Consider the following 13,108-nt stretch of genomic DNA (forward strand, 5'->3'; position numbering starts at 1 on the left):
TGTCCTTTAAACAGCTGATTTTCATGACCTGCTATGGTCAGAGAGGATGGAGCAAGGAGGGTCAGGTGAGGGGGGTTCACCCCTCCCAAGAAAATTAGTGTAGGGGGCCTAGCGGCTCATATGTATTTCTTTAGCAGAAAGTGGGCAGCAGAAACTGTAATTTCGACTAGGCTAAGGAAAAGTGAGAAAAGAAAAATGAGAAAAAGAAGAGCAAAGGAGATAAAAAGAGGACAGAAGGAAAAGAGATTAATAAGGAGGAGGAAAGAAAGAAGAGGAAGACATAAGAAGAGGATATCTGTGAGAAAAATACGCGCAACAGGTAGTGAAGGAGGAGGAAGGGTGTTGAGTGCGTGTTCTGCTTGGCTTTGCGGCTCTTGGGTAGTGACTGGCCTCAGTGTGAATGGATGGATGATTCAGCTGAGGGGTTCACAGGTCCTCACCTGAGGGGCTACTTACATCACTGAGATCATTTTGAGAGGCCCAAGCCAGGCTGTCTTAGGTGACTGTCTTGGATGGATTCACAATAGTAATTGGGCTTTACAAAAAATGTAGACCTTAAGAAAAACATCCTGACTGTGGAGGAAAAGACAGGAGTACTGCTAACCAGAGTAAGCTTCTAATTCATCACTGCCTGTCCTCATCCCCAAGCCTCTCAGTTATAGTCTAATGGCACACAGTTAAATCCAGGACTTGAAAACTAACCTTTCAGAAAACCGCCTTCCTCTTTGGTAACTGAAATACAAACAGATTTCTGAAGCAGAGTAAACAGTTAGACAATATACCTGTAAAAATTACTGAAGTACAATTATGGCAATACATTCTCACTGATGTTTTGCCAAAACTGACTATGAACATCCCAAATGTGTGTAGGAGACCCAAGCAAAGCCTTGTAGTTGAAAAGAGAAGAAAATTTTAACCTTCTTTTTTCAATGTCACTTTCCCTTCTTCTAATAGTTTAATTTTTTTGCCCTTAGCATAATATTTAGGGAATATTTAGTACAATATTTAGGGAATATAAAATGTAGTATAACGTTAATAATAAGGAAGAGGCTATTATATCAAGCACATTTAACATCAAGCACATCTAAACATTTATTTAGGTAATATTAGGATATCTTTCTTCCAAATTTTAAACTGTTAATCTTACAACCTATGAGTTTCCTCATGAATACCTGCAATACCTGAAGGTTCCTGCCAGCTGTATTCAGAAATAAGAAATAGTGGAAAGGTGCAGCTTAATTGGCAGTCTATGAAACACTACAGACTCCTTAAAAATTTCTCTATGCTCATATTTCCTATTTTTCTACCTCTTCCATTATAACTGACTCAGATTCTTCTGTAAGTATAGAAGAGAGAGAAGAAAGATGTGGAAGCCTAAAGGAAGGAAGCAAAAAGACAGGCAAGACCTTTGAGCTCTTTACAGTCCAATAGTTCCACTGGTGACCCAGGTTCTGTCTTATGAATAAGAAAATTTGTTTTCTAAGGGTGCTCCAAATAGGGGTAGTCACATGGACTTTTCCATTTTAGAATGGGAACGAGTCCACTAGCATGCTAATCATGCTGCTAGCATGTGGATGTTAGCATGGATGTTAGCAATCCATGTCTGAAGCATTATGGATTCCAATTAGGTAGAATTTCAAAGATATTTGATCTAATTTCCTTCTTTTTTCTTTTAGCAAATGCGGGGAGAATTAATTAGGATATACGTCCTCAGATAATACTGGGACCAAATATATAAGTGAACTTTATTTTTACTTTGTATACCTGGAAATGATCCATCTTCATCTTACTCTAAGAAATCCTAACCCCAAAGATACTGAGTAGAGTAACACTGAAGTTCCTTGAAGAAGTGGCCTGCCAGTGATCATTGGGTGATATTGTTTGATACTGTTTTCAGGTCCCAGACCTGAAAGTGAAAGGAACAGAATCTTCCAAAAAATGTTGAAAAAACTCCAGAGGACTTTTACAGCTTTAAAAGCAGCTATGTGAAAGTTGCTCAGTCGTGTCTGACTCTTTGCAACTGTATAGTCCATGGAATTCTTCAGGCCAGAATACTGGATTGGGTATCCCTTCCTTTCTCCAGGGGATCTTCCCAACTCAGGGATAGAACCCAGGTCTCTGGCATTGCAGGAGGATTCTTTACCAGCTGAGCCATCAGGGAAGCCCAAGCTAAATGACAGGGACAGAATAAATGGGTAGCTTTTGATCTAAAAGTTGGAGCAACAAAGTGTTTTTAGGAGACACAAACTAAGCATTTGTATTTTAGGAGATACAAAGTAGGGTACAAGCTCCTAGGATAAAATAGAGAGGCCCCATCACAAATTTACCTTTTTATCTGCCAGAACACGATTTGGATAATATTTTCAGTTGTTCTTTTTAAAGTACTTGCCTCTAATAATGAAGTGTTTGGTTTTTCTTTGTATTTACCAGAGCATCTTTTTAAATATCAGATCTCAAAAATCTATCTTTTTAAAATCTCAAATCTTTAAAAAATTTTAAATCTCAGATCTTTACATTGTTCCTGCAAATGTGGTATAGGTTCAACCTCTGAACAGGTTAAGTCTCGGACAAGAGAAAGGAAGGACACCCCAGCCAATAGGAGACCCTGCTGGTGATGTACCGCTCCTCAGTTCTGATTCATTGGCCGCCCAGGGTTTGTCATTCTATCCCCCGCGTCTGCAAACAGCGTGGGTCCGGTTTTCCGTGGTCTAGCTAGCTAAGCTGGATTTTGGTCACCTGCACGTTCAGTTTCAACGAGGTTTAGCAGATCTCCAACTCTTAATATAAGCAGCTCTTACGTTTTTATTGTCTTCCGGAATTTGAAAAATCTTTCGTTTCTTTAACCTCACTGGAGGTCGTCGGAAGTCCTCAGTGACAGAATCACGTGACTGTCTTAACAAGTGCAAATAAATGCAACGTGGAACCTCACGAGCTACAGACTGGAAACCGGCCAGAAACTCAGAGCGTGTGCCGCGTGCGCGTAGCAGCTGCACTCGCACGTGGGTGGTGGCAGTACGGTGTGCGGGTAGTTGCCCTTCGAGATGCGAGTTGTGTGGCTGGAGTACCTGCGTGGGTCTCCAAGGGTCCTGGGGGTAGGGTGGCTCTGGAGGCGTGGAGCCTTGGAGGAGGGGGTCTGGCGGCGGCCTGACACCGAGTTAACTTTTGAGCCGCAGCAGCCAGGCCTGGACCAGGCCGCGACCGTGCCCGAGAGAAGTCGAAAGCACGGGGTTGTCCTCCGGCCTCTGTGGACTGTGCCTTCGCAGGGAGCGACTTGTGTATTTGCAGACAGAGGGTAGCGCCGCGCCAGGAGGCCCGGATGCCCCGGGGGAGCGTCCGAGTTCCCGTCGGCCGACTGCCAGCCTTGGTGAGCATCTTGATTCCTGGTGCTCCTAACAATCGCACACTCAGTCCAACCCAGCGCCGGAGGATGAAGGCCCCGGTCCCGGTTCCAATCCGGGATTCGTGATGCTCCCTTAAGCCTCGGTCTGAGGCCGGGGTAGCAAGCCGACTGCGGCGAAAGATGCCGGGTAGGGCAGTGACGTCATCTGCACCCATCCCCGCCCCCCCTCCCCCGCTAGCCTGCCGGCGCTGCGGTTCCTGCCCCACGACATCCGGGTCTCTCCAGCTGCTCCACCGCGCCTCAGCTGCAGCGAGGGCTGAGCCGACTGGGAGGGGTGGGGCGGGGCGGGGCAGTCCGAGGCGTGGGGGAGGGGCAGCACGGCGCCGTCGTGAGCGCGCCTGCGCGGGGACGCGCTCGAGGCGGCGGCGGCGGCGGCGCTAGGGGCGGGAGCGCGCGCGGGAGGGAGGGAGCTGTGGTCTCGGCGCCCGCCTGGCTTGCAGCTTCGGGTGCTCCGGAGGCTGCAGCTCGGGAACCGGTGATTGGGGAGGGGGGGTGGGGGGCGCCAGGCAGGTGGGGCGCGAAAGCTATGACTCTTCGGCTCTTCCTCCTCCCGGACCCGCTCTCCGCCTCCCGCTCCAACGCCCGGATGATCTGAGCCGCGAGGGCGCCGAGAGCCGGGGGCCCGGACGCAGCCCGGCTCCTCCCCTCCTCCGCCCCCTCCCCGGCCTGACCTGGCCGGCCGCCGCCGCGGTGACCCCCCTCCCGCCCCCTCCCCGGCCGCCGCCGCCGCCGCCGCCTCGGCGGACCAGGGACTTGCTCGTCCGCGGCTGCTCCGGGTAAGCGCGACGCTCGGGCCGACAGCGGGCGGGAGGGCGGGCGGCGTGGGCCTGCGCGGCGGCGGCCAGGCCTGGGGCCTGGGGCCTGTAAACAAGCCGGGCGTCTGCCCGGGCGCTCCCGGGAGGAGACGCGACAACTCCACCCCCTGGCCCGGCCTCCTCCCCGGAGCCCGGCGGCAGGCGGCGAGGGGTTAACGCTCCGCGAGGGCGGGGGCGGGGAGGCGGGGGCGGGGTGTTTGTGGCGGCGGCCGGGGGAGGGGTCGCGACCCTCCGGCCGCCCGGGCCGGGTTCGATGTTAGTGGAGGCGACGCGGACGAGGCCCGCGGCCCGGCCTGCCCCGAGAGCAGCCGGCGGAACTTTAACCGAGCGGGAAGGGGGCGTCCGGCGCCCCCACTCGCCTGGCCACCCTGGGCTCCAACCCTTGGAGCGAGGCCGAGAGTTAGAAGCGGGGGGAGGCTTCCTTCGGACCGAACTTGGCCTCGAAACACTAAATTTGGGGAAATTTGCTTTAGGTTTTTATGGAAACCGTGCTGAGAGTGAGGTTCCTTCAGAACTCAAGTCAGTAATGCCTCCAGTTCATTCATTATTTAGGCATCGAACAAATCCATTGAAGTAAATCAAACTGATTTCTCTTTTTAACTGTATAAAAGTTCTTGATGCTAGAGTTTAGTTGAGGTGTGGTTCTGCTCTGTTTGTACATGTTAAGTATTTTCTTGAAGGACAGCTGGCTGTGGAGAGCCTCTGTCAACCGCAGTTTTAGATATGTTTTGAAAATCTCATCACCTGGGTTTTTTTTTTTTTTTTTCAAGTACCGCGGTGCTTAAAAATCCACAAAGGTCATACTTCAGTTGTGCAAGCCAAGAAGTCTATTCGCCGCCCCCACTCCCAACTCTAAATTTTCTTCTGATTGCAGTAATAAGCCGAATGCATCTTAAGAAGTGACTGGAAGAGTATGGGAGATGTAAAAACCTATGGGAGGTGGTTTTTGTTTTCCCGGAGTAGATGATTTTGACATTACTAAAGGAAATTAGAAATTTTAAAAAGTTGTTCCGAGGAAAAGGTTTAATCTTTTCAAACTTACACGTTCGCGTTTTAAACACAACCACTTTTTAGGTGTAAAGAACTCTGAACAGAGTCAGATTTTTAACAGTGCTCTTCTGAGCCTTAGGAGTTCCAGAACTCCCAGGAGTTCAGCAAGGATTGCTCCCCACCTGCTCTTTAACTCGAACAATTTCACTTTAGTGTTTTTATCTTTTTACACATTGGGCCTTTTCCAAAGTCTGTGGTTCTGTAACTCTTTAGAGATTAAGAAACTGACTAGGGCCATAGTGACCCACCCCACTCCCTGTTTTGTCAGTGTATTTTGTTTCTTTTGATTTTATTGATTGATTTTGTTTCTTTTGACAAATAATTTGAAGCACTAACATTTCTTGTTTGATGTTTTAGGTCTATTCTTATGTGCAACTCACGAGTATCTGTTTAAACATTCAATCATAAAGTGATGATTACTTTTAACCTGCAAGGTACAGCTATACCACATTTTGGAAACTATGGTGAACTGCACATAGAAGTTAAGACATTTTTGATTAGATATCACTAGATATTTTTCAGTAATTACTTTCAGTGAAGTAATTATTTTATGGGAGAGATATATTAAGACTGGTAAACTTTGGCTAGGTACCTCAGTATATATTTGAAAAATAAGATGGTTGAATGCTTAGGTCATCAGAATTTCTTTTTATGTGATGTGTGTGTGTTAACATATAAAGGTGGTTTATATTTTTGTTTGAAGAACAAAAATTGATGCCTATAAGTACAGTATAAACTGTTGAAAGAAACACTGCACTAGGAGACAAGATTTGTTTGGTCATGGTTGTGTTCCAAACATCAGCAAAGCCAAAGGGGTAGATTATCAAATGTTTCTTATTCTCAACATTGTGTATTTAATAGACTTTGACTCAGTGCCTGTTATGTGCCAGGCACTTAGATGTTTCAGCATTCTGGCGCTGATTTTCTTTCAGGGTTGTGTCTTACTTGAAAGAATTTTAAGTCAGTGATTGTTATTTAGGAAAGATATTCCTGTGGGTAGCCTTTACCGATATTTCTGTTGGGAATGAGAAGTCTAGCAAAGCTCTTGGGAGGAAGGCAGATGGAGATTCCACAAGAGACAAAGGGTGGTTGAGCCTACAGGTTTGAACAAGCACAGGACCCTTGGTAATTTGATGTGAAGGGCATTTTAAGAGCACATGTGCAGGTTTTCCTGTCAGTTCAAGCTGGGTCTTGCTTATCTTGACTTGTTAATAAACCTTCATTTGAAAATTTGTTCTCTGATATGCAGTTTTTTTCAAAGAAATTTAAAGAACAGTGTATTGTCACATGGTAAATATTGCTAAGCAGTTAGTAAAAAACCTACAGTCTTTGACTTTGTTCACATAGCACTTAGACTTTATTAAAATGGCTAATAGCATGGGTAGCTGATTCTGGTTTAACTGCAAATGCTTATTTGTTTAAAAATTTAAAGCTAAAGACTGACATATGTCCATAGGGATCTTGTTATCCCTGAAATGCTCATGCCTGAGTGCTGGGTTAATTTCTTAAGATGTGAGTTGGTGATCATGTAGTTACTATTAAATAACTAATTGTAAGGTGATATTTTGGTGAATCCCTGAAGGACACTTGCTTGGGCACCTTTCTCTGAGTGGTACTCTTGACTACTTTCCATCCTTACCCAATCAGAGGACGGAGGCATCGCATTAAGAATATCTGTGCAAATGGAGTCCTGTAAGAGTCAAATAGAAGGTAAAACAAGGTGTGGCCCTGTGAAATATATGGACCTTAGGGGAAGGAAAAGGTGTTGTGAAGCAACTAGGTAAAAGTTTTTGCCTTTCTGTACCTTGGTTAGTAACTGTATTCCAGAATATGTTCTGTCTTCCATCTCATATGTTGGTAACAAACTTTTAAAGATTGAGTTGCTTCATTTTCTGTTTCACTGTTAGCCAGGAAATTTTCTGACTTGGGATTATTAACTACTGTTATATGAAAGTAATTTGGGTTAAACTGTATCAGAAGGAGAAGGGGATGACAGAGGATGAGATGGTTGGATGGCATCACTGACTCAATGGACATGAGTTTGAGCAAGCTCCAGGAGTTGGTGACAGACAAGGAAGCCTGGTGTGCTGCAGGCCATAGGGTTGCAAACAGTTGGACATGACTTAGCAACTGAACTGAACTGAATATCAAAACCAAAAGTTTGATTACCTATATTCTTTCTTTTGTTCTTTGCAATGCCTAATGTGCTCTTATGCACAAGTAATAATTTTATATTATGAATCTCTAGAATATATTTCTTGATGATTTTGACTTTTGGATTTCCTAGCTGTGTATCTTTACCTAGCTTTTCTTTTGCTGAGGTAGTAGAAGGAACTAGAGAAAGTAATTAAGAGAGGTGAGCTTCTGTATACCTTTATCTAAAATGTGATAAGAGTTTTTAGAATTTTTGTAGAAAACTGAGGGAAAGATAATGAATGTTAATGTGTGTTCATGGATTGTTGATACTGTGTTTATAATATAAATTAAGAGATGTTTTAAACATTCATTGAGTTAATGTGATAAAGAAGGGAGTTTCAGTTTTTATATTTCTTAATATGTTTATCTGGACTCCTTTTTCTTAGTTTATGAAATATTCATATTTAGGTATGGATTGAAAGTCACTAGACTTTTTTCATGGCTGATATGATTTGAATTAAGATCCTATGAAACCAAATTACTTCTAGATACATAAGAAAGTGAATAATAAAAGCTGTAATTTATTGACCACTTATTTGCATGAGGCTTTAATTTTCACCACAACCCTCTAACATATATGATGTTATCTCTGTGTTGGAGATGAAGAAATGTAGGATTAGAGAATGTAAGTAATGTGCCAGAATCAGACCTGTAAATACAGAACTCCTGAGCAGACTTTTCCCAGTTAGATTGGCCTTGTTGTTCCTAGGAATCAAAATTTGAAAAGCTGAATGTTATGCTTCTGATACAGATTCCTAGAATTAAAAGGGACCTTACAAATTTATGTAGTGTATAAGTCTTCCAGTGCAAAAGTCCCTTTTAAAACATTCCATAGAGATTTAAGAAGTTAAGATCATTTTCTCATTCCTAAAGTTTCAAAAGTCCACAGAGATAAACAGTTTTATGTGTTCAACTCTCATTGTTCAGACTTAGAAAGGGAATCAATATTAATTGTCGAGTAGTTGATACCTGTAATGAAAGACTTTGGGAAATGTTTCTGAGCGCATACCGTCAGTGAAGCTATGTTGAAGGCTCCAGGGAACATGGTGAAACTTACTAATGGGGTGATCTTTTGGTAAGCTACTTGATTTTTCTAAGCCTTAGTTTTCTTTATCTGTCAAAATCAAATGGAAAAACCTTTCTCATTAGGTAATCTTTCTTGCCCTGCGCTGAGTCTTCGTTGTTCTCCGGCGTTCTGTAGTTGTGGTGAGCAGGGGCTGCCCTCTTTTCTGCGCCAGCTTCTCTTTGTGGCGGCTTCTGTGTTGCTGAACATGGGCTTTAGGCACATGGGCTTCAGTAATTGCAGCACCGGGGGACTCAGTAGTTGTGGCGCATGACTTAGTAGTGTGTATGCAGCACGTGTGATCTTCCCAGACCAGGAAGTGAATCCGTGTCGCCTGTATTGTCAGGAAGATTCTTAACCACTGGACTACCAAGGAAGCCCTGTCTTAGGTAGTCTCAAAGATGAAATGAGATGACCATGTAAAGCACATGACATGTTTTCTACTGTGAAGAAATAAATGGTCGCTGCTATTATTGAGTATATGAAATCTAGAGATTCTTAGGGGAATAGAAACTAAGTGAGTATGAGAGGCTTGGAGCAAAACTTTAGCAGTGAGCCTGAAAGACAAACTAGGGACTGAGTGGAGGCTTTAGAAGAGGTTGTAAAGGTTGTGGGCATGTAGACCTTGTATATGAGTACACTAAAAATTAAGAGGTAATGGAAAAGAAGGTTGAGTATGAGTAGATTTATTTGACTATATGAAGCTGGAGAGAAATTAGGTTAATGATTAGGTGGGAGTTGATGGTTAAATAGAGAATAAAGAGTAAGTAATAAAGCAAAGGTGAATGTTTGGACAAGAATGATCAGTAAATGAAGGACATAGGTTGGAGTTTTAAAGAGGAGACAGTTCATGATTAGAAATGGGCAAGAGGGTTATTACTGTAGACAGAAAAGATGTGAAAGAGTAAGAGACATAAATTATTCTAATTAACTCAGTTCTTCTTATGAAATAAAAAAAAATAGTCTTCATAAAAGGCATTTAGGCTTTGTGTGTGGGTCCTGGGTTATTTAAGATTGAAAAATTATATTGGAACAGTTCAGGTCTTATTAATTCATACCCAAACCATGTTTAATACTCCAAAACTTGCCTTTCCTATTAGCATCTTGTACTGCATCTCTCTCCTCCATTCATTAAAGCATCACAAAATTCTTCCTGAAATACTATTTTCATCACATTTCTCTGCTCAATGTGTTTAGTAACTTCCTTTTGCCTCTAGAATTAAGTTTAGAATTCTTAGTTTGGCTTTGACACTTTCCATAGTTGGACCTCAGGACTGATCTATTTCAGCTAAACTGGTACCCTTGCCATCTCTGGACCACACCCTGTACTTTCTCCCTCTCAGTGGATCTTTGCTCATGCTAATTGATAGTTCAGAATTCTTATCCCTCCTTCACCAGCTTTTGTTTTCGTCTTTATCAAAGCTCATTTCTAGCATTTTCTCCCCCACAAAACCTTTCCTGATCCCCAGAATGTTTCATTTCTCCTCTCTTTGTACTTCCATAGTATCATCTATTATTTGTACAGCTTTAAGCATATACTTATGTGAAGTATTTGTGTTTTAATTATAATTGTGTGTTCAATTTAATTATAAAATTCAGAAGGGGAAAATACAATATCTTTACTATATTCAAAACCTGGCACAGGGCCTGTGGATATTGGACATTCAGATATTTTTTATTAGGCAAAATCTACCTGGAAGTAGGTGTGATTGCTGTAGAAGAAGTTAAAGACTTTCTGGTGGCAGATATTTCTGACTCTCTTCTCACTCTTTTTAAATATTATTTTGGTTGAACCTGTATTCTTTTTTTTTTTTTTTTTCTTTTTTCTGCCACACTACTTGGCTTGCAGGATCTTAGTTCCCCATCCAGGGATTAAACCTGGGCCCTGGCAGTGAAAACGATGAGTCGTAACCACAGGACCACCAGGGAACTCCCCGAAACCTACATTTTTAAGTGCGTGAAGATTATGCAAATCTGAACGGTGTCAGAGTTGTTATGTTGGTATAGAAAATTATGTTGATTCTGGATCTAAGGATTTCATCTTGCCTTCTTGTGTTTTGGCTTTGAGGTTTAAATAGGACTCATAGCCATCCCATCCATCCCTTTCCAGAGTTATATGTGCAATTATTATAACCAGGCATTCTTTTAAACAGAAAGGAATTGTGGAATCACAGTAACTAGACAATGTTACCAGTTTAAAAAGGGAGATAGAAATTTCCCTGGTGGTCCAGTAGTTAAGAATCTGCTTACCAATGCAGGAGACATGGGTTCAGGAAGATCCCACATGCTGCTGGGCAACGAAGGCCATGTGCTACGGTTACTGAGCCCAAGCTGTTGCGCCTATGGGCTGCAACTACTGAATTCACATGCTGCAGCTACTGAGCTGGCATGCCTAGAGCTCGTGCTTTGTGACAAGAGAAGCCACTGCAGTGAACGAAGCCCGCACAATGCAAAAGGTAACTAGAAAAAGCCCATGGGCAGCAACCGAGACCGAGTGCAGCAAAAATTTTTTTTAATTAAATATTTTTTAAATAAGTAAAAATTGAAATAACTATCGACTTTTAATTTGACTTTTAAACAAATGGCTAATATATGAATAGTCTGTGTTCATATAGATCTCTAAGTTAAACTTAAGCTTTATCAAGTTGTTAACTGTTTCTAGAATTTAGAAAATAGTAAAATTTTCTTTATTGAATTTTTTGAGTGGATAATTTTATATAAGGAGTCTGTGATTGCTTAGATCTATTTATTGGAGCATGATACTAATGAGACCAGAATCACAAATTTGATTCTTTGTGTGCCTCTTATCTTTTTCTAGCCTTGACATTAGCTTGTAACAATGAGAGCTAATGTTACTGACCACTTATATGCAAGTTATTATTATAGACATTTTGAAGTATAGCTCATTAAATCTTTTATAACTGTCTATATGAGGTAGATATTGTACTATTACTACTTGTATCAACAGATGAGGAAGTTAAGATAGAGGCTAATTTTCACAGCTAATAACAGAAGCCAAATACATGTCCTTGGACTTTTCAAAGTAATTATATATGTGTGTCACTGCAGTTTCATTGCTACTGGTGAAAATAACTTTAGGCAATTGTGATGGGTTAGAAATCTTTGAATATGAAGGGTGTGACTACAGTTCCATTGTACCTAGAGAGTCAATCTTGTGACTGAGGTGTAAGTATAAACTAGAGTTGAAAACTACAGGATCACATGTCATGTCAACTCCCTTTAGAACTTTTCATCAAAAACAACCATTAAATTTTTTATATAAAAAGCACTTATAAGTTAAAGCTATAATTCAACTAGTACTACAAGTCATACAAAATTTTGTCTTATGGCTTACTTAATTCATGTTCACTTCTGTGACACCTACTGACATAAATGATTTCATCAGCCCTTTATTCAAATTAAATTCTTAGTTTAAGAAGATAGTCTTAAACACAAGGTCTCATAATAGAGATTATACTATAAATAGAACATTTCATAATAAGATTTATTAAAGGTAAATTCCTTGAAAACAGGGACCAGGTTTCATTTGTTTTAAGTATGTGCTCGATATATGGTTATTTAGTCTTTGTAGTCTCCCTGCTCGTTTTCTGATGAACATGTGCGTGTGTGCTCAGTTGTGTCTTTGCGACCCTGTGAACTGTAGCCCGCCAGGCTCCTCTGTCCATGGGATTCTCCAGGCAAGAATACTGGAGTGGGTTGCCATGCCTACCCACAGGACAAAGAAAATTGAATATGAGCCAGAAATATAGCAGACTATGAGACAGTATAGGTCACAGATAATCCAGTTTAAATTTAGGCTGGTGCTTTGTGTTCCTCTGTGATAATACTCTGTCAGGCAGGGATGTAGATAAATAGATTTTTTGTTTGTTTTGTTTTGAGTCATGCTGTATGTGGCTTAATTATTTTATTGTAATATATGCTATTCAGGAACTGTTGTACTGCCTCAGAGAATAAGACCATAGTTCATTAACAACTTTGAATGTCTTGGCTTCTTAGCATTGCTCTTTGTCTTTAATTAAGAGTGGTAGAAAATTGTGTCCTATTTGGCATTATGTCTATTTGAGATGCAGGTTTCCCAGGTAGGTCAGTAGTGAAGAATCTGCCTGCCAAGCAGGAGGTGTGGGTTCAATCCCTGGGTCAGGAAGATCCCCTAGAGAAGGAAATGGTAACCCACTCCAGTATTCTTGCCAGGGAAGTTGCATGGACAGAGGAACCTGGCAGGCTACAGTCCATGGAGTCACAAAAGAGTCAGACATGACTTAGCGACTCAACAACAGCAACAGCTATTTGAGATGCAGCTTGCTTATTTTGTTAACAAAATTTAGTAATGAAAATATTAACATTGAGGCTAAGCATGGAGTGGCGATGTATATATGTTTTTGTGTGTTTTGTTTTACAAACAGAATTGCAAAACTTAACCAGACTGTTGGAAAACGTTTTTGCAGTATTCCATCATGCTTCAGAATATAAATAGATAGTAAACAGAATTTTCACTTTTCTTAGAGCAGTAGAGTCTTTGCCAAGAGTCTTGAAGGCTGTTTTGGACATCAAGGGGCAGATCTT

The 13,108-nt window shown here is 42.0% G+C and overlaps 1 protein-coding gene across 1 annotated transcript in view; it reads left to right on the plus strand.

Moving 5' to 3' along the window:
• The first annotated feature begins 3,811 nt into the window (after window positions 1-3,811).
• Window positions 3,812-13,108, plus strand: part of PPM1A (protein phosphatase, Mg2+/Mn2+ dependent 1A) — a 46,571-nt gene continuing 37,274 nt past the window's right edge. Inside the window, exon 1 of the mRNA XM_065941308.1 lies at window positions 3,812-4,176. The gene's annotated coding sequence lies outside the window, so the exon portion shown is untranslated. The remainder of the gene's footprint in view (window positions 4,177-13,108) is intronic.

This window comes from Muntiacus reevesi, chromosome 7 (assembly GCF_963930625.1).
Source record: "Muntiacus reevesi chromosome 7, mMunRee1.1, whole genome shotgun sequence".
Taxonomy (NCBI): domain Eukaryota; kingdom Metazoa; phylum Chordata; class Mammalia; order Artiodactyla; family Cervidae; genus Muntiacus; species Muntiacus reevesi.